Raw genomic sequence first — 22,472 nt, forward strand, 5'->3', positions numbered from 1 at the left:
AACACTGGAACTCAAATAACTATTGTAAACAAACAAACAAAAAATTTAAAATCGACAATAAGCTAAAAACCAGATCAAAACATGACAACTGTCTGGATAGGTTTTGCCTAAACAGAAATGTCTTTAGCAGGCATTGAAAAGAGAACAGTGAAGGTCCGTGCCTGATGTCAGTAGGGAACTCCAAAGTGTTGAAGTTGCTAAACTGAAATACTGATTTATTACAAATGCAGACGGTATTAATTACGTGGCGCCTGTAACAGCACCAGTTCCTCAGACCAAAGAGTCATATATGGGGGTAAGCAGTGCTTTTTTCTGGGGGGATGCAGAGGTACGCATACCCCTAAACATTTTGTGAATCTTTGTATTTTTGTCCATTTACTGTATCCACACACACCCCCAATTTGAACTATAAAATGGTGATTTTCTTGAGTCAAAATGAGAGTACCCCTAAACATTTTTTAAGAAAAAAAATGACTGGGGGTAAGGCAATCTGGCAGGTCAACTTCATGTGAAACAAACACATATACATAGACACATGTACGTGCAGATACTTGACATGGTGCTTTTCTATTGTTCAAAGAACTGCGGATAATGTCCAATTAATGTCTTGTTCTTTTGAAGGGAGCTTTGTGTTAAGTTGTGGGTGAACATATCAGACGACACAGCAATTCTTCAAACAGCTCTTGTTTATTCACACGCCAGAACTGAACTGAACTGAAGGGTTCAGCCAGCCTGCTTATATAGAGCTCCAGTACAACGTAACTGTAACAACTTTCTGAAACTATCCAATCACTGAATGTCACTTTCAATCCCTTCTTTGCTTATGTGGACCCGAGTGAAAACTATCTACAGTATCCCCCTGCTGGCCCAGGGTGAGAACTTCAGCACATAACACTTTGATTGCAACAGTGATCACTGAAGCTGTGGGCCAAGGAAGAAGGTAAGAGAGCCCACATATTGCTTCACTCATTTTTTGCCTCTGGCTCCACACACTACTGTCATGCTGGAAAGGTCTCTCCGGCTTTGGTGAGAAGGAAGGGAGTGGAAAATAGTGCTGGAATGTCAAGATGCTGGGTATCACGTGGGGAGAGTTCTGCAGCACCCATGTCCTGCTTATGGGCTTCCCTTTAAGGCAGCTATTCTGCCACTGAGAGGATGCTGGGCTAGATCAGTCTGCTTTGGCCTGAATTAGCCACTGGACTCTTTTTATGGTCTTAACGCTTGGCTATTTTTTACTCTACATCCATAAACTTACCATCTGAAGATCCCACCTCATGCACCTGACCAAATGGACTCTGGTGGATCAAAAGGAGTCTTTTGACTCCTTCTTCGCCCCCTGGAACTACTTTGTTTTGGGGGTGCCTTTTCAATATTTTCCAAATGCAAATTCTCAAGTCACTGTTCTTCATCTTTCATCCTGCTTCTCCAGGTCACTGGAAGTTAAAACTCAGCACAGGGTGGCAAAATTTATCTTGCATTCATTGTACATACATGTAACAGCAGGCACATTTGGATCTGGAATAATAATATTTGGATTTGATATCCCGCTTTATCACTACCTTAAGGAGTCTCAAAGCGGCTAATGATCTCCTTTCCCTTCCTCCCCCACAACAAACACTCTGTGCGGTGAGTGGGGCTGAGAGACTTCAGAGAAGTGTGACTGGCCCAAGGTCACCCAGCAGCTGCATGTGGAGGAGCAGGGAAACGAACCTAGTCCACCAGATTATGAATCTACCGCTCTTAACCACTACACCACACTGGCTCTCAGTAAGGAACCCCTGTATCATCTGTAAATTCATATGCTGTAGCATAGGTGGTGATAATCTATTAAATACCAATTCTGATTCCCCCATCCTCTCCAAATTGATCTCATGCAGCAGGGATTAATGTCTACTCTACATGGCTCTGCTGGCTGGGGCTGATGGGAATTGTAGTCCAAAACATTTCATGGACTGCAAATTGAGGAAGGCTAACCTATTACTTCAAATAATGCATCTCCCTCTAACCCATGCTTCCCATGGTGGGTGGTACCAACTTCTGGGAGGCTGTGGGATTATCTAGGGTGGTGCTAAGAGCCAAGGGGGCAGCAGTGGAACGCTGGAGGTGTAAATGACTAACAGGCTTTGAAAACCTGATATCATTGGATCAAGTTCATAAGTTTTGTTCGATTGATTCAACTAAATAGTTTTAACTGACTTTTATATAAATGTGAAATTAATTGTTACAGCTTTGAATTGTGTTATTTTCTTCCTTAGTGGGTTGTGTAAAGTGCTAATATGAATGATGCTTTTTATAGGGTATGGGGCACTGGGGATGAGTAATGGAACCAAGAGAATGATGGCTTAAAAAGGATTGGGAACCACTGCTCTAATCCATTGGTCTTCAGATGGTGGGTGGGCCTAACCAAAGATTAGCAGTGCTTCTGCCTTGAAAACATATATTGGAAAATGAATAATTGGTTCCCTGAATGCATGCTTGGGCTAAAGGGTGGCTCCTTGGTCTCAAAAGGGTGAGGACTATTGCTCTTTTCAATGCAGGCCTGGTCACAAATCCAAAATACAGTACTGCAGGCAAAAAAGGGTGGGTTGCTCTTTTCGGTGTTGCTCTATAGTATTCATTAACATAAGGTTTAAACTGGTTTGATGCTATTTAGTTGTTTCTTATTGTCAGGCAGACTGAGGAGGGCAAACATGCTATATAAATAAATAAAAACCCTCTTGCTGTTCATTAAGTGCAATTGCATCTCCCTAGTTAACGACTCGTTTTTCCTCCTTGTATTCCTCCACAGTCCTCTGGGGCTTTTCAGTTTGAAATGCTCTGCCTTATGTATATAAATGAAGGCCACCAACACAGCAGTAGGTGCAAGGATTCTTCCTTGTTGCAAACCACAGCCAGCCTGAATTTATTCAAATTCTTTAAAAAATTAACATTTCATCCCCAGTAAAGCTGAGTATGTGTGGTGGCAGCAGCAGGGGGTGGGGGATATTTCCACTCTGAGCCCCTGCTGGTTTGCCTGCTGGGTGCTCTGGTGGCCCCCCCATGATGTTGTGCAAGATGTTTATGGCATCCTTGAGAAAATTGGTGACATTATAGGAATGGGATGAGAGTGGCATCCTGTAGCTTCAAATGTTCCCTTTCTGCTCCCATCTGCCTCATTTGCACTTCAAACCCTGGCCTGCCTGGGCTTGAAGCAGGAAGCAGCAGACAGCCACAAAATTATATCCCCCTGGTTTTCACCCCCACTCCTCTGCTGTTGCAGTCCAGCTGGGCTCGCATAAATGCTCTTGATGAGTTCACAAAGGACTCTATGGAACAGTTATCCACCTCCCTGCCCCCACCGCCTGCCTAGTGATGGGGTGGATGTGCCTGTGACAGACAATCCAAATTTCACCCCTGCTCCCCCTGCATGTTCACAAATATACCCCAATTCAATTCTGTTTACTTCTCTTTCCAGAAAATTGCTTCGAGCATCACAGAACAGGGAGATCAGATGAAGAGGTGGCAGGTTTCACTCTTCTCTGCTGCACGCTCCCTTAGCAGACTGATATGGCCAACACGGTGCCCATGGGCACTAATGACCCCACCCATGCCTCTCTATGGTTCCCGCAAAAAGTCTCTGTATACATTCCCTGTAAAATGCACAAAGGACTATTTGCTACTCCTGTTCAGTGGCCGCCAACCCTGATGGCTATGTACCACCTCCACTGTTGGAGGCAGTGTGCTCCAGAAAACCACAGGAGGGGGAGAACGCTGTTGCACTCAAGCCTGCCTGTCTGAACTATTCATGGCCTTGCACCGCTACTGTTAAATCAGCATGCATCATAGAATCATACCTGAAAGCCACCTCAAAAGCTAACTCTGTGCCAGCACTGGACGTTTTATTTTGGGGTGGGTTTTTTGTATTTGTTTATTGTTGTTATTGCTGCTGCTGTTATCTCACCTTTCCTGCAAGGAGCTCAAGGTGACACATGGCTCTCCCCATCCCCATTTCATTACAACATGACAGAAGTTAATAAAATCATGCATGGCCTAGAGAAAGTAGATAGAAATTGATGTAGGTACCACCTTTTGGTGTCCTTCTCCCTTTTCTTTCATTCAGATGTGACAGCCATTTAGCGTTAAACCACACCCTTATGGCAACCATTTTGTGACTGACACCCGTAGCACTTTTTCAGAATTTACTATGTGATCATCCACTGGTTGATGACAGCTAGAGTAGATCCTACATCCCTATTTACATGTGAACAGGGCAAAAACATGTCTAAGGGACACATGGTTAGCCTGCCTGGGGTCACTAGCCTTACAAGAAGGAAATGCATGGCTGCGTACATACAGTACCATCCTTTTAAAGCACATTTGAATCACATTCTTTCCCTTGAAGAATTATGGGCACTGTAGTTTACCGCTCACAGAGTTACAATTCCCAGCAGCAACCCTTAACAAACTGCAGTGTCTAGAATTCTTGGAAGGAAAGTCCGTGCTTCGAACGTGCTTTAAAGGCATAGTGTGTATACAGTTATCCATTCCCTCCCACACCACACACTGCAACCTGAAAACCCGATTCCATCCTCTCATAAAAAGGGTTTGTCTTGGGACTGTTGCCTTGTATGGTCTTTATAAGCTTCTCTGATTTTCCTGGCATTTATTATTTCTGACACATATCCCTCTTGAAGTTGAGCAGCAGGTACAACTTTTCATTGCAGTTTCAGTACAATGTTCCCTGACTGAATCTGGAGAGCCATTCCTGCCAGCCAGTGTGGACAATACTGAGCTGGATGGGCTACTGGTCTGATTCAATAACCAGGTAGATTCCTGTGATCCTAACCTCACAACATTTGGGGGTCTGAAAAAACTTCTCTGTGTGGTGACTTAGACAGAAATGTGGAAACATAGAAAGCTGTCATGCTGAATTGTAACTTTTGGTCCATTTAGCCTCTGTATTGTCTACCTTGATAGGCAGCCACTTTCCAGAGTGTCAGCCAGGGGTGTGCCCAGCCTGCCCTTGATCCTAGAGGCATCATTCCTACTCCCTAACCATAGATCACCTGAGCTGCTTACACAAAGCCCTAGTGGGCAGTCCTTGGAAAGGGCTCCAGTAACACCCCCTAGTGACACCTTCTGTCCTCTAACTGTATGGGCTCAGGTTGCTGCCACCCAGGCCCCCTAATTCCCCTTCCCCATTGAACAAAGGCGCAGCTGGGTCTCCAGCAAAGCGGGCCGCGTGAGTGCGGTCTCCCCTGTAATCTGATAGGACGTGTGCACAGTGCGTGGCGGTGAGGCGGGCTCTGTGCACAGCAAAAGGAATCTATTTTCAGCCCAAGAGCCTGATTAGGAGAGACACAGAAGCCAAAGCAATGGAATCTTCAGTGAGAGAGAGAGAGAGAGAAATCCTTCTTCCTTCATTTCCCCCAAGATACCACTGTAGCTACTATTATATGGTTTATAGCGAGACAATTATTGCCCATGACAGTAAGAGTTGGATAGATGCCAATATGATGTAGAAAAAGGAAGCTTGCGGCATTAGATAACAAGTAATTAAGGTTGTTGTTGTTTATCAGACTTCTTCAGCTAACAAGCACTTACCTCAAAGAATCCTCAGAATTGCTGTTTGTTCAGGGTGATGGGAATTGCAGTTCTGTGAGGGGTTAAACTACAGTTCCTGGGGGATGTATTTTACATTTATTATGCATATGCAGTCTTAATCCACTTTTCTCCCAACCCCTAATAGTGTGACTACTATTTATTTAGAAACCCCATCATGAGTGGGCTAATGATGCGACTAACATCCATTCCGGTTTGGCCCTGGGAGGTCCGTGAGCCAGGTGTGATGGAAACAGGCGACGCTGAAGTCGGTTCCTTCTCTGTGTGCATGTTCAAAATGTAGCTCCATCAGCCAGCGGTTTGCTGCAGCAGCCATTCTTCAGAGCGAGCGAGGGACTTGGACCCACTCCCATTTCTGTTGGACTACAACTCCCAGAATCCTTGACCATGCTGCAAAAAGTTCCTTACTACAAAAGGTCTGGGTTTGGGGGAGATGGCAGTGCAGGCTTTTTCTGCATGAGCCGTAATCAGTGTTAACTGTGCAACCTGCATTTCTAGGTAACTTCTACAAAGAGAAGACAAAAGGGTATAGAAAAGAGCCTCTGTACCATAAGTGTACCTGGGCAATTCCTGCTTGAGACACAAAGGGCGTCCCTTTGTGATCTGCCACGGAGTTGCAGGTGCCACATAACTCTTCTTCTGAACCTGCAAGTAAAAAATATTTTACTGTGGCAGCACCCAGCCTTTGAGACTCCCTGCGTCTTGACATCAGGCAGGCACCTTCTCTGTTTTCTTTTCAGCACCTATTTAAAATATATTTGCATAGGCACTCCTATCCAAAGCATATTTGCATAGGCACCCCTATCCAGATATGTAGAATGCTGAAATGTGTTAATCTATTTTTGCTTACTGTTGATTTCAATAATCTCTTGAATATTTATCAATACCCATTTTAAAATGTTGTCTATTGAGAATTTTAATGTGTGTTTTTTTTTGTAAACCACTTTGAGGGGTTTCCCTCCCTATCAAGTGGTATATATATATTGCCATGAATTTTATAAAATATACAATTCTTAGCTCCCATGGAGAACTCCCATCCACCTTAATTCCCTAAAACCAGCTTACCTGGAAAGGAGTGGGGAGGTGGTCACCTGAGAAGAGATTTTGATTACTTTCCTGTAAAGTGTTTAGTCATCATCACCACTCAGTGAGGCACAAGCAGAGGCAGAATGCCAAACATCTCAGGCCTCCCAAAGTACTTAACACCACTTAACTCCTGGGATAAGAGCAAAAATGGGGAGGGGAAGAGGAACTGGCACGTAGCTCCCACCTAGCAGGTGGTGAAGCAGGAAAGCAGATCTGCTGCCAACAAGTAGGCTAGTTAGGAACACATCTCACAAGATGGAAGAAAAAGGGATTGAGGCAATATATGCCAGGGTGACAGATTCCCAATTCACACACAGGATGGATCTGTGATAGTTCCTACACTGTCCAAGCAAGTGGCAATCTTGAAATGAAACTTAAGTCCTCAAAATACAGGAACTTGCCTTGTACTGAGTCAGACCCTTGGTCCATCTAGTTCAGTATTGTCCACATGGACTGGCATCAGCTTTCCAGGATTTCAGGCAGGGAATATTCCCTGGCCCTACTTGGAGATACTGCTGGGGATTAAACCTGGGACCTTCTGTATGCAAAGCAGCTGCTTTTCTACTAAGCTATTACTCTTCCTCAGACTGTTAAAGATGCAGCTGTTTTCATCGCATTTCCCTCTTAAACAAATACGTTTGATACTTTTTTCCTGAAAGCCTTCATCCTCTTGTGGTGGTGAGTTTCATCAGTTAATTAAGCATTCTATGAAGAAACTTTTCTCAGCCCTTCATGACACATTGCACCTGCCCAAATTCCTTCTTCTACACTGTTCAGGTGCCCTTTTGCCATCCTTCACAATCAATTGCTTTGCCTTGCACAGGATTTGCTTTAACTGGAGTGGAAGGGAGCGGTTGAGGCTGAAGCACAAATAATGCACAGATTATTGCCATTTCTTCCAGACTCCCAGTAAATGGCAACGGTCTGTTCATTAAATATATGAATCTCCCTTCTTACAAGTCTCAAGGGAATTTACACTCATACAATAAAAACAATTAAAAATGAGTTTAAAACAATAGAAAAAGACAACTAAGGAGTTTAAAAGCTAATAAAAACCAAAGCAAAGACCCCCAAAAGAACAAATAAAATCTCCAAAGCTTATAAAACTGGAAAAGCTTATTGAAACAAAAATGTCTTCAATTCTTTCTGAAAAAACAGGTGAAAAAAGTACTAAGGAAGGGGTAAAAAATGTCTGGAGAGACCATCCTGAGTCAGTTGCACTTCAGTTGGCCTTCATAGGGGCCCCATCTAGTCCAGCCATTCCCTCGGCCCAATTTATTTTCAATCCCTCCAAGGTGGTGGACATTGCTTCATCTTGTGGGAGTGAAGCCTACAGTTTTAGCTATGTGCAGTGTAATAGAATCATAGAACTGTAAATTGCTTTCTTTTGTTCATCTGGAATCTTCCAACATTCAGATTCATTGGATGACCCCATTAGGTTCTAGGGAGAGAAAAAGCTCTATGTAGAAATTCATAAGGGAAGCAAGACCATCTCAGAACAGTTCTCCTTCAGCCAGATTAAGACCGAGTCTTATCCGCGGAGCAGAGTGTTGTAACTACTCTCCTGGGATCCTTTGAAACCCTTTCTTTCTGTCTGCGACCATCTATATTCTGCCCTGTGGGGATTTTCTCAGTGCTCCTGTTTGCACTGCTAGATGTGACCTTTTCATGCAGCATATATCACAAATCATAACATCCACACTTTGTTCCATGTTTTCACGAAGCCTGTGGCCCTTTTAGCAAATGCCAACAGTACCGCAGTTATTTGGTTGAGGACGCTGGTGGGAGAATGAGATTGGGACAAATCTGCTAGGTGTGTAAGGCATGCCCCTGGGAGTAAGGCAGTGTAAACATGCCCAGAGGGTGTACAAGAATACAAACTGAGGAGCATCCTTCTGGCAACACCTGTACATGATACCATCACCTGGTCAGCCAAAGCGTGGTCAAATTGGCTGTTGTTGTTGCTGGCGTTTACATAAGTCTTTGTGATTATGGGAAGGCAACCAATATCCTTTCTGCATGGCTGTTCCACCAAAAGCATATTTTTTCATCCTAAAATAACCTCGACTGAACACACAAAACAATCTGGCTAAAATTAAAACAGCCATTTGAAGCCTCCGTCTGCTGTTGCCTGAAGCTTTTTTGTCATCCTCCCCACCACCCTCTTTCCTCATTCTCCAAGGTCACTGAAACAGAAATGAACATCCGCATTTGGGCACATTGTCCTGGAGCCTAATGGACTAAGAAGGAGTCCATGTGAGCCCCTGCGGCCCTGTCACCCCACACACTTGCTTTGTCTCAGACCCATGGCCTCAAACAAACCCCTTCTCCAACCCTTGTCGCTAAAGATAAAAGCCTTTTTCTAGAGTTCTCATTCAACCTCTAGCCTTACAAGCCAGGTGATAATTAGATACTGTAATTCAAAAATCTGCATTTTTCAAAGCCATTTTGTACACGCACGCACGCACGAACATCCCAGCCCTCTGGATTCCCCTTCTGAAAGAGCATCTGTTCCTTCTGCTCAGTGGACCGGTTGGTGGGTGGGGGCACACACACGATAAGCCCGTCATCCCATCTGCTTAAAAAGGTCCACAGATGTAACTGAACTCTCCAGTGCTTTCGGTCACATGGGTAGCATTTAGAGCCTGAGGTCATAGGACGAAATTCCACTTGGGTCCTCTTCTGTGTTCTTAGCATGGTTGATGTTTAGTTGAGCCACTTGCATGCAGCAGCTGGCCTGACCTAGCTGGGACTCAGTCATGCTTTGTGCAAAAAAAGAAGAACGTATTTGCACAAAAAAATGGCATGTGTACATTTATATGTGCAGCTGGAAATTTAGAAGCAATTGCTATAATTTAAAAGTGAAAACTAAAAAGTTCCATAGACTTCACAAATCTGAAAATGCCTTTGAGATAGAAAGGTGCCATAGACTGAGTCAGACCATTGGTCCACCTAGCTCAGTACTGCCTACACTGACTGGCAGAGGCTCTTCAGAGTTTCAGAGAGGAGCCATTCCCAGCCCTACCTGGAGATGCCCTTGGGGACTGAACCTGGGACCTTCTGCACACAAGATGGATACTCTACTACTGAGCTATGGCCCTTTCCTATCCTTCTCAAAGCCATTGGTCCATAAATCTATTATTCACACAGCTCAGAGGGATATGGCAGGAAGACAGGCAGCCTGGCATGACCTTATCTAATCCATTCCTCCCAACATGGGCTTCCAGCAGGGCAGAAGTAACCTTTGGAGAGATGAAGCACAGTAGCCGTGGATTGGCTCCATACTGGGCTGAGGCTCTGATTGGTAGCCAGAGGGCCCTTAGCTTGTGCTGGTGTCAGCTTAGTGCCCAAAAGATGCCAATCACTGACAAGCCAGGGTGCACAAATCTAAAATGTGTGTTTGAGCAACCTCGACAAAGACCTAGCCATCTGTCTCTTCGAGCCTCAATCAAATCCCAGCCATTACATACCACCAACAAACTAGAGGTTTTTTTTTGGGGGGGGGTTAGACTGCAAAGGGGATGCAGCTAACAAGTATTGGTTGAAAGGGGGGGAACCCACATTCATTCTGCCTCTGAGTCGATTTGGCAGTTCAGGATTTGCACATTAGAACCCATTCGGAATCTGGTTCAGAGGGAGGAAATGTATTGAAGGAGCATCTTCTAAAATTAGGCCAAAGAAGACATTGAGCCTCAGAGGCACCCAATCCACTTTGGGGGGGGGGGAGGTTTGCTTTAAAAAATATGTTTAATATTCTCAGCCCTTTCAAGACATGTTTGCACTTGAGTCAAAGGAGCTGGAAAGAGCTGTCACTTTTTCTAAGTCAGCTCTTCATCCAGGAAAAAGCAATGGCATCGGACAAAGAAATATATATTTTATTTTTAAAAACCCCAAATCTATCTTGTAGCCTTCGGTTGATGGACTCCACCAGCAGCCCTAGAGGGATGGGAGCTTGCAATGGCATCAAGGATGATTTGTGCTTGCTATCGGCAGGTCACACGCTAAGGCTGCTGGGCCCCTTGAGGAGCTGGATGTAGTTCATCACTCTAGTACTTAACTCAGGCACTGGACTGGAGGTGCCGACCTGCTGCCCCTTGGATGGCACCCTCTAGAATAGCTGGCTCTGCATCCAAGCAGTTGATGTTATATCGCATGAACTCCTGATACCCAACCAATGGGGATGCCCTAGAAGCGAACACTGCGTTCCTTCTTGGAATGAACCCAGCTATTTTAATGGGAGATGATTTGGGCCCTGTGTTCTCCAACATCTTCTAGGTTGCCTGAAGCACAAGTTCCGTCTTCTGCTTCCAACACTATCTGTACTGTCTGGGTTTACCTTCTATCCGCCTCAAAACATCCCCCTTTCCTGCTGTATTCCCCCCCCCCGCCCATCATGTGCTGATAACCAGAGATGTCATTCTGGCATTAGAGAAGCCAAAGAATCATTTTCTTTGTTCACTTTAAATCAGTTGTATGTCCCAGCACTCCCAAACCGAGTGCCTTTCAGAGGTTTTAGACCGGAACTAAGGATGGGGAGAACACCTTGGCTCAATTCACATTTAGATGTGACTCTATCAAATTTACACTTAAATCCACATTTCTCCGAATTTTGAGAGGCAGTTCTCCAACCAAATTCCTACACCTACAATTCCTGCTGTGATTCCTGCATTCTTTAGCTATGATTCCGGCATTGCAGGGGATTCGACTAGATAGCCCTTTGGATTCTTCTATCTCTACAATTCCTTGATTCTGTGATTCGATTAATGTATACAAAAATGCATATATCAGAAAGGAAGTGTGCAAGAGAGAGAGCGTATAGGTTGTAGACTTATAAGAAAGGACATGTAAGTTGCTTTAAACTGTTTTTAATATTGTGTTTTAATGTTGCAGCCTGCCTTGGGATCTTCGGGTGAATGGTGGGTGATAATAATAATAATAAAAAAATGTATTGGTGAAAATAGCACACACAAAAATGTGTGTATTAGGAGAAACTTGCACTAAAATGCTGTTGAATCATTGTGAAGGCTTTTGAAAAATAATAATTGCAAACTGATATAGAAATGTTAAAAACTAAACTTGAAAATGAGATATTGGAGTGAAATTGACAATTTCACCCATCCCTAACTATATTTCCCATCAGCCCAAGCCAACATAGACTGCTCCCATAGCACACTGTATGATTTCTGGGATGCTATTGCCCTCCTGCCTCTGATGTGGGGCAGGATATGGCCTACATCTAGATGGGTTGCAGAGAAGAGCAAAGAGTCCTTGCAGCATCCTGGTGCTCTCTCCATTCCCCCCATTTGGTAAAGTTGGCCATTTTGGAAGTAAATAAGGTAAAGGTAAAGATAAAAGTGAATATCTAGCAGAGGCAGGGAATCTCTCTTATGCGCAGCCTTGCAGGGGTCGCGTGCCAGGGGTAGGTGTGACCAGAAGCAAAGGTGGGAGGGGCAAGGGATGTGATTATTACCTTCTGTACAGATAGGTAAAAGTAAAGGACCCCTGACAGTTAAGTCCAGTCACAGACGACTCTCATCTCACTTTACAGGCCAAGGGAGCTGGTCTTGTCCACAGACAGTTTTTCCAGGTCATGTGGTCAGCATGACTAAGCTGCTTCTGGCGCAATGGAACACCAAAACCAGAGCAGCGCACGGAAACACTGTTTACCTTCCCGCCGGAGCGGTCCCACTGGAGCGGTCCCTATTTATCTACTTGCACTTTTGGGCGTGCTTTTGAACTGCTAGGTTGGCAGGAGCTGGGACAGAGCAACGGGAGCTCACCCAGTCACGGGGATTCAAACCACCGACCTTCTGATTGGCAAGCCCAAGAGGCTCAGTGCTTTAGACCACAGTGCCACCCTTGTCCCTGGCCACCCGCATCCCTGATATGTTCCCAATAAAGTCAGTTTTCTATACCTCCCACCCTCATCTCGCCATCTTCCATCCAGACAAGCAGGAGGCATATCAGAGTTCAAGGATGCACTCCAATGACAAAAGCACTCAAGAATGCCAGAGCAGGGCCAGTGAGAAGTGTTGCTTTGGGAGACGTCAAGGGTCAGATAGAAAGGCCTGGAGGTGCACATTAGGTCCATGGGCCTAAGGTTCCCCACCCCAGGCCCAGATATAAATGTTGGAATAAGCATTGCTCTGGATATCTAGTAACAACTTGCACTCTTTCCCCTGGCTGATGATGTTATAACACCATTACTTCCCAAATCCAGTCTGATGTGCTCTTTCCTATGACTCATAAGCTTCTCTTCTTAATAGCAATCAACCTCTTCACGGTTTTTCATCGGGGGGGGGGGGGAGAGGATTATCAAACTTTCTAAGTAGCTGAAGTAATTTTGCCTTGAGCCTTTGGTCTCCAGAAAAGCACTTGTGCCTAATTACCCCAAAATGGGACACCTTGTCTGTCATGTCTTCTAGTCAGCTCAAGGATGTAAGGCCGTCCTGTCAGAAGCTTCTGCGCCTCTCAGGACACGCTAATCCTCCTCCTCTTCCTGGCGCATTAAGGTTCCTGCATAAGTAACGGCAAGAGCGCCTTTCAGCCTTGCTTTTGCATAATTCCCACAATGCAAAGCAGATTTGTTTCCCAAAATCATTAATAAGCAATAAGGAAGGGACATTATATAAGCTGTGCACTTGCTTCCCCCCCTTGCTTTTTTATTTTTTAAAAAAAGGAACCTCAAATCAAGTCCCTGCACAGCTAAGATGAAAGAAAATGCTGTCCAGGGAGGGACAGAGAAGAAGCAGATGAAGGATTAAGCTAAATGCCACCATGGCTGAATTTGCATGTGATGCTTGGATAATACAACAAAGGGTACATCAAAATTCCCAGCAGGGAGGCTGGTAGGAAGGAGCCTGCATGGTGGTGGTGCAGAGACAGACTTGTGCCAATTTGGCTATAGAGCAGGGGTAGCCACCAGGGTGACCTCCAGATGTTGATGGACAGTAGCTATGTACACTTTACTGACTTAAACCGCAGCTAGGCTGTTCCTTTGCTGCTCGTTTGCTGGGGAAATGCATCAAAACACAGTATTCCATAAGAAATGGCAAGATAGATCTATATTGTTGCTAATGTGGTGTCTATAAAGGTAAAGGTAAAGGTACCCCTGCCCGAACGGGCCAGTCTTGACAGACTCTGGGGTTTGTGCGCCCATCTCACATCTATAGGCCGGGGGCCAGCGCTGTCCGGAGACACTTCCGGGTCACGTGGCCAGTGTGACAAAGCTGCATCTGGCGAGCCAGCGCAGCACACGGAACGCCGTTTACCTTCCCGCTGGTAAGCGGTACCTATTTATCTACTTGCACCCGGGGGTGCTTTCGAACTGCTAGGTTGGCAGGCGCTGGGACTGAGCAGCGGGAGCGCACCCCGCCGCGGGGATTCGAACCGCCGACCTTTCGATCGGCAAGCCCTAGGCGCTGAGGCTTTTACCCACAGCGCCACCCGCGTCCTAATGTGGTGTCTATACCATTTCCCAAACCAATGGTGGGAGTGCACTAGATGCAGCATAAATGTGAGTCTGTATACAGCCTAATGCTCCCACCAGCATAGTCGTGCTGGAGTAGAAATAACACTGGTCTGGTGGGAGCTATACATCTGTCCAACACATCTGGAGGGCACCAGGTTGGCAAAGGCTCAGAGAGTGGTGTGCCGCCACCAATTCCTGTTGCCACATTCCCCTGCATTGCCTTTTGGTGTGGTGGCCAATGTAATCATGTAGCACCACATTGTTGTGATACAGTGTGCCTCTGGCCAGAGCAGCTGTCTTTTAAACCCTGCCACCACCAACAAAAATATTACAGTTGCTGGTGCAGTGGCTGAAAGGATTTCAGCATCGTGTATGTGCTGCCATTTCATACCATTGCCAGCTGAAACCCTTTTTTGGACAGACAGAGGTAATCAGAGTTGCCTGTCATATGGCAACCCGCCCAGGCTAGATTGCTGTAATGGCTGTCCTTGATGACTGCCCAGAAACTGTCACAATTGCTGAACTGGGACAGGTCTTGGGGACCACCATGCCACTTACAGAGCTCCGTTGGTGACTCCTGGTCAGTTTCCAAGCACATTTTAAACTATCGGTGCTTACTTTTGAAGACCTTTACAGTTTGTTTGTTTGTTTGTTTGTTTGTTTGTTTGTTTGTTTGTGTACCACTTACATGCCCAAATGCCATCTAAGACCACTGTAGCTCAGTATTCTCAAACAATGCCTGGCAGCAGGGATTCTAGACACTCCCAGCCCAACCTAGGTTTCAGGAGAAAAGGCCTAATTGCTTCCCATTTCAATCTCACCAGCACTCGGTAGCTCCTTGTTTAGTTCAGACTTTTTGAAAGGTTGCAGAAATATTCTGCATTTAAATTGCACATACCTTGTCCATGCCCCTAACATAAAAGATGCACTTTAAAAAATATTAAATGCACAATCTGCAGTGCTTTTCAGCATATCCATCATTAAAGTAAAAGTTTGCATTCATCTCTTATGTAATCTGTTTTTGTGCACCAGAATGTCTCCAGGATTTCAGGCAAGGTGCATTCCCAGCCTTACCTGAAGATACCACTGGGGATTGAATCTGGGACCTTCTGCATGCAGAGCAGATGCTCAGCCACTGAACTATGGTCCTTCCCTTAAAAACAAAGTAAGATTCTAGCACTCAAGCTTCTGAATAAAGGGATGCTTTAAATAGGAAGCTGTCTTATACACAGAGCAGAAGTGGCTCTCCAGGATTTCAGGCCAGGAGTCTGTCCCAGGCGTTCCTGAAGGTGCTGGGGATTGAACATGGGACCCTCTGCATGTAAAGCAGAAGCTCCACCACCAAGCTATGGCCCTTTCCCCATAGATGTTGGAGAGATAGGGCGATCCCTTCCTGTGGGTCAGCAACTGGGTGCAAAGGAGCAAGACCTGCTAGCGTTCTGAATGAATGACAGCCGTGGCAAGTAGCATTAATGGGCTGCTGGCTTGTTCCTAAATGGAAGATATGGGGGAAGGGAGTCACCTGTCAAGACTAATTTCCCTCCTAGTTTGCAGCAGCCCAGTGGGATGAGCATTTCCTTGCTATTTTGCTCTCCCTCACATGTCTGAGCATGAGGAGGCCGCTAGGGAGGAGGAGGAGGAGGAGGAGGAGCAGGCAGCAGCAGCAAAGAGGCTCTGGGGGCCATCAGGAATAGGAGGGCAATTTAGCAAAATGATTAAATTACTGCAAACATTTATTAATAGTACCACCACTGCCACCCCCAGCTTCAGTTTCTCTCGGCTGCTTTTTGTCAGGGAGGGGGCAGCTCACACATAAGAGCATAATAGCAGCCTGCTGAATCAGGCCAATGATCCATCTGGTTCGGTATCCTGTTCTCACAGTGGCCGTCCAGATGCCTGCAGGAAACCCGCAAACGGGACCTGAGCACAATAACTCCCTCCCTTCCTGTGGTTTCCAGAAACTGGTATTCAGAAGATTTACTGCATCTGACTAGGCATGCTAGCAGAACGCTATTCACTCTGGAAACTGGAAGTTCCATTTAAAATGGGGTGGGATTGTCATGCAAAGTAAGAGATCCAATCACAGGGAGCACAAACTCCCATCAAATCCTGCCAACTCCAAAGCCTGGGAGAATTGTGTTTAGGGTCTCAATTCCTTGGTTGAAAAATGTGGGAGTCAGTCTCAAAACCCCAAATTCAGACAGATTCCAGGTCCTTTGCAACCTCCTATAGGTGGTAATTGGACCTCATTCCAGAGCTCACTTTGGAACTGAGTATTTTCTACACTGACTCCAAGGCAGGGGACATTCCCAGTTCTATCTGAAGATGCTACCAGGGATTGAACCTGGGACCTTATATGTGCAAAGTGGATGCTCTTCTCCTGAGCTGCAGCCCTTCCAGTAATCTGGGTTCCCTCAGGCCCCTTTAGTTGTTTACACACTTTAGCACTGGGGCATTGCTTTGCCACAATAGCTGGAAATGGAATTGCAATAGAAATTCCAAAGACACAGAAGTTTAATGTCATGCCATAATGCTGCAGCAGCAGCAGCAGCGCCTTTCCCTGTGGCCACATCCTCTTATAGCGTTTACTTATAGATAAAACCTGTTTAGCAAAGGTCCAGGGCAACTTTAATTAAAAGCTTGTTGTTTGCAGGTTCGGTCTGCTTTATTTCTCCCTATTTATCCCTGCTAGGGGATTAGTGATTATTTGCCCCCCTGGAACAGCCTCTCTCTCAGAATTGTCCCCAATGTCAGTTTGTGTTCCTGCATGTGAGGAGGTTTTAATGAAATAGTCACTTTTCATATTGAAATTGTGCTTTAAAAAGAAAAGAAAAGAAATGGGAGGAAATAAATAATTAAAGCCTTCTTATACACAGGAAGAGAAACTGAAGCTAAGGCAATTCAGAGAGAGGTAGTTCCAGCAGGCAATTCATAAGCTGTTTACTTGCAATCACACTGATGTTCTCAGTAAGAAGCAAGTAGGATAATTTTCTTTGAAGGCCCTGAAAAGCCTAAAAACGTTTTGTGCAGCTGGAATGTTTTTGCCAGTTTGGACTGTGTGAAATGTGATAATGCCTTTTGCTTGCATGGATGAAGAACAGAGGTGTGTGAGAGTGTCTTTAGAATTTTTCATTCTGTAAAAAGGTAAGAATTGCATCCATTGCTCCACCCACTTTTGCCTCTGGCCCTGCCCACCACTGGCATGTGGCCCCCAGAAGGTTGCCCAGAAAGCAATGTGGCCCTCAAGCTGAAAAAGGTTCCGTACCCTGACCTAAAGCCTTCTACAACCAATGTCATGAATATATTTTGAATCCATTTTGGGTTTCACCCCAAGAATTTGTGGACAGAGGGTGTCTTATTAATGGAGCTTCCCCCCCACACACCTTGTTGGGCCAGGCCACTGCTATTGGGAGAAGAGCCATATTTTTGGCCCAGTGGTTTGGGGAGCGCCACGGAGTTGGCAAAACTGACTCATTCTATCTCAACGGCTCATTTGGGAGCTGCAGGAAGAATCTATTTATAATCAGGCCTTTCAGGTTTGATGCTTAAAAAGAAGAACAAGGGCAGCTTCCGGTCCCACCTGCCTTAATGGAGGCAGCCCCCACGAAAGCGGGGGATTGTTGGTGAACAAAAACAAGGATGACAGAGGGTAAATCATCCTTGCAAATTCCCTCCAGGGACAGGAGAAATGGGCTTTACTCGCAACAGACCAGTAAAAAGAGATTGAGAGTTGTGTGTGCTATTGGCGGAATGTAATCTAAGATAAAGTTTAATTGGGCCATAAATCTCTTGTTGGAAGGAAAAGAATTTTGGGGCTGTGATAAGAACGCTGCAGAGATTCTGGGAGCTGGAAAGGAGTATTAAATCTTCAGTGCATTCGAAAACTGCCCACCTTTTTCTAGGCTGAGGGAAGATCTGTGACATATTTTACTAGTGAGACAGAATGGTTTCTAGCAGACTGTCACCTGTTCTGAGACACCGAAGCAAGGGACGGAGAGATAAGACCTCTGAGAAACTTTGAGATTCATTTCTGCCCCAAGCCACAATGGGAGAAAACAGCAGCTGGGAAGTGAAAGAGACACCACCATATATGGACAATAGGAATCTCCATGGATATAACAGTTTTCACATACAGTGCAGAATAAAGATAATAGTTTGAGTTCCTCACATAAAGTTTTATAAATTTATATATTGTAACATCACTAATGGAAATCATTAATTATGTAGCTGTTGACTAAGGGATTATTATTATAACTGATATATAACTGACGTTAATTAAGATGATGGAACACAGTGATATAAGATCAGAAATGCATCCAAACCATCATGTAGGGAGCCACTTTAACAAAAATGCATTAATTGGAAGTGGACTGGCACTTTGATAATTGTATAACTAGTTATTTAGTTATTGTAAGTTTAATCTGTTGGTGTTTTATGTTATGCAATGTTTCTTTTTCCTTTGTTGTTGTTTTTCTCTTTTTTTTGTTCTGTCTTTTCTGTTATCTTAATGTTTGGTGTTGTATAATGAATTGAAACTAATAAAAATTAAAAAAAGAAAAGATAATTGTATAATTTGGGAATTAATTGCACTGGTCAACAACAAATTTGTTGTCTGCGTTTTTTCAGTTGATTTAGGACAAATCTGATGCACCGAATCCAAAAATCACATTGGTTTTGCTCAATCAGGTCAAGTTTTTGAGTTATAACCACATGTCCTTTTTTTACATTTTTGTTCACATGTACGCTTGTGTGGAGCATTTTAGAAGAAGTTGGTGGGGGTAAAATGCCACGTCGAATAATTGTTTTGATTGGAAATGATTATTTTAATGACAAGAAGTATTCAGGTCCGATAGTTCTGGGTGATTATGTTGAAAAGGGATCAGTTTGAAGTCATAAAACCTCGAAATTCCATAAATTGGTGCTGCAAAGCATAAAGTTGGGGGATCAAAACTAAGTTAATGGGGCAGCCGCCCCACAAAGTGTATAGGAAACTCCACCCGTGTATGCGCCAACTTATGGCATCCAGATTGAAGGAAAAAAACCTCCTCTCTGACAGTGCTCGCATCAGCTTCTTCCGCAACAGGCATCAAGAGTACCTCCGTTTTTTCTCAGGAGAGAAGTACTTGGTGTACTGTGCAGATATTGCGCAGCTTCTGCTCAAGCTTGGAGTGCCACAGTATGAACCCAAAGATTGGAGACTGTTCATTGACAGCAGCAAGCGATCACTGAAATGTGTTCTGCTACACAACTGCAACCAGTTTGCCTCTATACCCCTGGCTCACTCGAGTACACTGAAGGAGAACTATGAAGCAGTGAAGTATGTGCTGGAGAAAATTGGTTATGATCAGCATAAGTGGTTTATTTGTGTTGACCTGAAGATGGTGAACTTTTTGTTGGGACAACAGTCTGGCTTCACCAAGTACCCATGTTTTCTGTGCATGTGGGATAGTAGGGACCGTTCTCAGCATTACACGAAGAAGGACTGGCCTGTGCGGGAGGAATTGGTGCCTTGCAGAAAAAGGAACGTCATCAACGACCCTCTGGTGGACAGAGACAGAATACTCTTCCCACCACTGCACATCAAGCTCGGCTTAATCAAGCAGTTCACCAAGGCTCTGGACAAGGATGGTGACTGCTTCACTTACTTGTGCCAGGCTTTTCCAGGATTGACCATGGAGAAGTTGAAAGCTGGCATCTTTGACGGTCCTCAGATCCGTCAGCTCATCAGAGATCCAGAGTTCGGAAACTCAATGAACGAAGTGGAACTGGAAGCGTGGAAGGCATTTGTTCTGGTAGTGAAGAACTTTCTTGGCAACAATAAGGCCAGAAACTACGCAGAACAACAAGCTGACTGCTTTCAGAAACTTGGGCTGCAACATGAGCATCAAGATGCACTACCTATTTTCACATATGGACCGGTTTCCTGAGAACCTGGGTTCAATGAGTTACGAGCAGGGGGGGGGGGGAGATTCCATCAGGACATGAAAGAGATGGAGACCAGGTATCAGGGTTGCTGGGACGCAGTCATGATGGCTGACTACTGTTGGACTCCGAAGAGAGACCTCCCTGCCACTGAGCATTCCTGGAGTTCCAAGAAACGGAAGTTCAAGCCCTGAAGTTTGAAAAATGGTGAAGCAACATGCAATTTACGTGTACTTACCTTTATCAATGCCCACCATTCAGTTTACAGTAAACCTGACCTGATGGAGAGAAACGGATGCCATTTCCTGATTCAGCAGAGCAAAAATACCCTAAATCAGTTGTAGAAATCTAGACAACATTCAAAAAGTAAAAAAATTGTTGCCCAGTGTTGTTATTGTTATAATTTGGCTATTATTGGGGGGTATATTTGAAAACTAAATTATAAAAGAGAAGACGAAGGGGTGTCTTCAAGTCCAGAAGATTTGTTTTGCAGCCAAAAATAATAAGAAGGTGGAATATTCAGCCCCTTCGCCATACCAGATGGGCAAACATACAGCCAACTCAGTGTCAGTTCCTACCCATTCCACCCTGGCAATATGAGGAATAATAATTCTGGCTTAATTTACTGGCGTGTGACTAGCCTTTGGGCCTCCATATGTTGCTACACTACAACTCCCATCATCCCTGACCATTGGCTGCACTGGCTGGGGCTGATGGGAGTTGAAGTCCAAAAGAATTCTTTGAGGGCCACCCCTCTTGTAAAGGAGCACAGCCAGATAACACATGTGAAGTCCTTTGAACACTTGAAAGCCCTGTACAAACGCTAAGTAATGTTAGTTTGTTTTCAATCAAAGATCAAACAAAAGAGCAAGGCATCTGCATGTATTCTTGTAACAGGAACTTCTGTCCTTGAATCCTTTGTGCATAAAATGATTGTCTACTTGAGGAAGCAACTATTTAGCTATGATCTCACAGTGCTTGTGTTCCTCTGGGCAATCTGCTCCCTTGTCCCCTCCATCCTTCTTCTCTAATGCCTCCTAGATTCAGAAGCAAGAACAGGAGGAGGCTATCTCAGCATCTGGCCATCAGCACACTTTATGACAGCAGATTCCTTAAATTAATTAAGCATTGTGTGAAGGAGGGCTCCCTTTTGTTACTTGGGAACATCTTGCCAGTCAGCTGGATGACTCATCCAAGCAGGACCCACTAAAGGTTTTTATTTTCTTTTTTAGATGCCCTGAGCAAATTATAATCTTTCCTCCCGCCTATCTTATCCTATGCTAATGAGCAGGATGATAGCAGCTGATCAAGAGTTGCCTGCGATGTGATTGTCACAATTCCATTTATGTTATCCCTTGCTTCTTCACCTCCTCTTTGAATTGCATCAGTGTGCCAGGTGGCAAGTGGAGATGAGGCCAGGAAAACTCTTCTCAGTCCAGTCCCCTGGAATTCTGGGTTTCACCCACAAGCTGTCATCATGATGCCCCAGGGTACCACCTCTAAATGTACAGGCAGTGCTTGTCTGCAGGGTATTTTCCAGACAGCAGAGGCAAGCCCCAGAAATCTTGGCACACAGGCAGCTCCCTAACTTACCTGAGTGCTATGTAATGTTCATAGGAATATATTGCCTACTGAAGGAATGCAGGAGGAGATCCTGATCGGTTTTCTATTCACTCTTCACACCTGCAACTCTAAGAGCACTTCCAGGCTTGTTTATTGGGCACTCATCCTGATTGGTTTTCAGGTAAAATAGGCTAGCCTGACTACATAATGAGCATTCATTCTGATTTGTTTGCAGAGGGATTAGGGGGTCACATCCACACCCTAGATTTTATGCACAAGGCTTCCCTAAAATAATATTGGGAACTGTAGTTTACTCTTCCTGGAGTAGCAATTAGCAGCACCCTTGAAAAACTACAATTCCCATGATTCTTTGGTGGGGGGAGCCGTGTGTTTTACATGTAAGGTGTGTGATTGCATCAAAACAAGTGTTACTTCATACTTTCCAGGGTATTTTCTCATCACTCTCTTTGGCACAAAAAGGGACGTTTTTACTAAGAAAGCAAGTTTGTTGTGCAAGGGCTCCCAACAAACTGATTTGTCCAGTATGTCCAGTATGGTGGCAGCCTGGGAGCACCCTGAGCTAGTTGAAGCATGCTCTGATTTTGTGTAAGGCAGCCTCCTGTGACATCACTATGATGCTCCTTTCATTCCTCTTTGGTAGGCAGTTGCAGGGAAAAAATCCCCAAAGTTGGTGTCTTGTCTATTTGCCCCACTCAGCTGCCCAAACTCCACTGTCTCACTTTGCCTCATGATACGACGTCCTCAGAAAATGCCTGAAGTTGCCTTCAGAAAATGCCTCAATGTGAAGCCCATAAGCAGGACCTGAGAG

General features: G+C 44.8%; 1 protein-coding gene across 1 annotated transcript in view; it reads left to right on the forward strand.

Annotated features, from left to right (window-relative positions):
• The first annotated feature begins 299 nt into the window (after positions 1 to 299).
• CABP1 (calcium binding protein 1) overlaps positions 300 to 22,472 on the forward strand; it is a 74,940-nt gene continuing 52,767 nt past the window's right edge. The window contains exon 1 of the mRNA XM_082203363.1: positions 300 to 940. The gene's annotated coding sequence lies outside the window, so the exon portion shown is untranslated. The remainder of the gene's footprint in view (positions 941 to 22,472) is intronic.

This window comes from Podarcis vaucheri (assembly GCF_965113315.1).
Source record: "Podarcis vaucheri genome assembly, chromosome: 16".
NCBI lineage: Eukaryota > Metazoa > Chordata > Lepidosauria > Squamata > Lacertidae > Podarcis > Podarcis vaucheri.